The following is a 3,874-nucleotide window of genomic DNA, read 5'->3' on the forward strand; positions in this document are numbered from 1 at the left end:
TCTGCTGTATAACAAAATGAATCAGCTATATGTATACATATATCCCCACATCCCCTCCCTCTTGCATCTCCCTCCCACCCTCCCTACCCCACCCCTCTAGGGGGACACAAAACACCCAGCTGATCAGCCTGTGCTATGCAGCTGCTTCCCACTAGCTATCTATTTTACATTTGGTAGTGTATATACGTCAATGCTACTCTCTCACTGCATCCCAGCGTACCCTTCCCCCTCCCCGTGTCCTCAAATCCATTTTCTACGTCTGCGTCTTTATTCCTGTCCTGCCCCTAGGTTCCTCAGAACCATTTTTTTTCTTTCTTTTTTTTTAGATTCCATATATATGTGTTAGCATATGGTATTTGATTTTCTCTTTCTGACTTATTTCACTCTGTATGACAGACTCTAGGTCCATCCAACAATACCTCCATTTCATTTCTTTTTATGGCTGAGTAATATTCCATTGTATATACATGCCACATCTTCTTTATCCATTCATCTGTCTATGGACACCTAGGTTGCTTGGATATCCTGGCTATTGTAAATAGAGCTGCAGTGAACATGTTGGTACATGACTCTTTTTGAATTATGGTTTTCTCAGGGTATATGCCCAGTAGTGGGATTGCTGGGTCGTATGGTAGTTCTAATTTTAGTTTTTTAAGGAACCTCCATGCTGTTCTCCATAGTGACTGTATCAGTTTACATTCCCACCAACAGTGCAAGAGGGTTCCCTTTTAAAAATATGGAACACTTCACGAATTTGCGTTGTCATCCTTGCATAGGGGCCATGCTAATCTCTGTATTGTTCCAATTTTAGTACATGTGCTGCCAAAGCAAGCACGCCATAATGTACTTTAAGTATAGGCCTTGACACAATAGATATGCAGTGAATATTTGCTGAATAGCAAATGATTGAACAGTATAGGATTTTGATCCTCCAAATCTTTATAGAAGGTTTCTTGTATTTTTTAAGTAAACAAAGACGAGTACATATTATATGCTGGCAGTTTTCTAAGCATTTTATGAAAATTAATTTATTTAATCTTCCTCAAAATTGTATTAGGTAGGTACCAATTTTATTCCTATTTTATGATAGAAAGATTGGTTAACTTGCCCAAGATCAAAGCTAGACAGACTCTGTGCAGAGTCTGTGCTCTTAATCACATCACTAATTCTACTTCACATAACTGATACTGAACTGTGTGCCATCCAAATTTTATCAAAAGTCCAGCTGAGATTGTGAGTTTGTATGTGTGTTTATATATGTGTGTCAGGAAGGGAGGTGGTGCTTAAGAGATGTGGCCTCTTCCCATATCTCAATGCCAGTGTTCTCACCCTTTTTTCTTTCCTCTAACATAACTGGAGTATGAACTACTTGGATTGGATTGTGCATACCAGAGAAAACACTCTCTTAGTGAGCATTTTAGTCTCAGGGGTGAAAAATGGTGTAGTTAAAAATTGATCTCCCCCTATCAGTTTCTTCCCAGGTGAAGCATTCCTCTCTTTTATTCTTCTTTCTCCATTCCAATGCAAATGTATTTTCTGAAAATCAGTATTACATTTATTACAAGGAGGTTGTTGGGTTGCATCACATCACTTAGCATCTCCTAAAGAGAGATGTTCCTAAGTGCCAACACATCTATTGCTTTCCTCAAACAATTGAAATGCTTATATTCTGTAGACATTGTAAACTGAGAGGCAGATCATGTTCCATTTTTTGCTTTGACTACCATAATATGATATTTAAAAGTTGCAACTCTTTTTTTAAAAGTTTTTATAAATGTAATGACCTGCACAAACCTGGTCTAGTTTTCACCCAGTCTGCATTTTCCCTTAGCCCTAATGCTCAGCAATTTAACTGTAGGTATTTTAAAGGCAGCCTTAATTTTTTAATGAAGCAGTGTAAAATAAATAAAATACCAAGGGTAAGAGAAAAAATATAGTAGTCAAAACAGTTGCTCAATGTCAAAAAATTGGAAATAGGATGCTTCTATAGGCAGGTGGTGGGGAATCCAGGGACAAGGCAATAACTGAATGTCTAAGTTAGCACGTTTCAGCTGACTCCTAAAAGAATGTAGTGTGGGGCAAATTACCAAGACAAGCACTTATGGGTCAAGCACCCAGGTTTAAGAGCTAGTACATACACTAAGGAAAGTCTAGTTGAGAAACCCAAAAGTCATTCTTGATGACTCTCTCACCCTTAACCCTATTTTTAAGTTATCAAATCTAGCTGATCCTGTCTGGGAAACCTTCTCATATGCTTTTCTATATGTTTATCTCCTGTGGCAACAGTCTCACCTGGAATACTGCAAAGGCCTCATAGTTGGTTTCCTCTTCCTTCTTTTGTCTTCCTAATGAAATCTTCATATTTTAGCCAGAATTATCTTTTTAAAAATCACTGCCATAAATATGTCTCTACCATGTTTATAGTCCTTCAGTGGCTCCCAGTTTCTGTTAAAAGGAAATCTGGGGGCTGATTTGTCTTTTTGTTTTCCATTCCTTGCCACTCTTCTAGCTACTCGTTTCACACCACTTTCCCTTGTGATTCAGCCACACTCACCAGACTCAGGTTTCTAGAATAAGTCCTTTTCCTTCCTGCCTTAGGGCTATTGCATCTAGTGCTTCTCTCTCTCTTCTCCCCTCCCTTCCCCCTACTTACAGTTTTCCTCCTGCCCTATGTCTGGTTAATTCTTCTTCATCTTTTGCATCTTCATCTCATAAGCCACTTCTGTAGTGTTGATTCTCCCTTGACCTCTCAGCCTGGGTCAGAGCCCTTGCTCTATGCTGTCAGTGCACGCTGTACTTCTGTGTGTGTCAGTAATGTCTATATTGCTAGCACCTAGCAGTCTTGGGCATGCAGTCATTCCTGTATAAATTGTTGTTTAATAAAAGAATGAGTGACTAGCAGCAATGAAGATTTCATACTGATTTTCATTTAGTTGAACTAAACATCTTAAATTCTTCCTGGTTAAGGTCAGAAATGGTCTTGGTGGCAGTCAGGCTAAGCAAGTAACCAGGATTTTCATGATTCCAGAGCTATGGGGACAAGAGACAAGGCCTGATAGATTGCTTCTATATTCAGATTAAGACTCCAACCAGCTAGTAGATTTTAGAGACAGGTACTCCATGATTCTGAACTATGATGTCAACATGCTTTCTTAGCTACCAGCATTCCAGTTAAAAGAACTTACACAGCTGATGTCTTTCATAGAGTACAAGTATAGGATTCTCCTAAAATCTTGGAGTGAAGTTTTGCTGTGAAATATAGCAAAATTATTCCTGGGTGCCCTTTAAGTGAGAAAGAGACAGAGAGAGAGAATATGAATCTTGGTCACTGAGGATCCCAAGCAATCTTATGATGACCATTTTGTCTTCATTCCTATTACTTCATTTTGGAAGTTAATCTATGAAATGCTATGTGCTTTTTTGCACTTAAACTAGTGAGAAAAGATTCATCTTTAAATGCCATTACTTACGGGTGAGTATGTTAATTTATTTCTCTGATGTATTTTGTACTAATTCATGAAATAAGATCAGGACTCATTCCTTGATTGGCTTAATGAATAATGGAACCTGTTGATTTTAAAGAAGACTGACATGTTTTAGCACAATTTTTTTAATTATAAAAATCATATAGGCCAATAATAGAAAATTTGGAAACTTTAGAACACTGAAGATTAGTCCAGCTACCCAAAAGCCAGTACTGTTACTTCTCTGGCACTTTGTCATGTGTCTTTTAAAGGAAACCTCTGAACTTGAAATACAACCTCAGAAACACCAAAGGATACACAATATTAAGAAAGAGATAAGGCAGCTTACTAAAAGGACCTAAGGCTGTAAACCCACTGTGGCTTGGCAGAAGCTGTGTGTCAATCATATA

General features: G+C 38.1%; 1 non-coding gene across 1 annotated transcript; it reads right to left on the reverse strand.

The window, feature by feature from the left end:
- Positions 1 to 730: 730 nt before the first annotated feature.
- LOC137766924 (U6 spliceosomal RNA) lies at positions 731 to 835 on the reverse strand. The gene has a single exon (XR_011074450.1). It is a non-coding gene; the product is annotated as a U6 spliceosomal RNA (small nuclear RNA).
- Between the last annotated feature and the right edge of the window lie 3,039 nt (positions 836 to 3,874).

The sequence above is a fragment of the Eschrichtius robustus genome, chromosome 6 (assembly GCF_028021215.1).
Source record: "Eschrichtius robustus isolate mEscRob2 chromosome 6, mEscRob2.pri, whole genome shotgun sequence".
Taxonomy (NCBI): Eukaryota; Metazoa; Chordata; class Mammalia; order Artiodactyla; family Eschrichtiidae; genus Eschrichtius; species Eschrichtius robustus.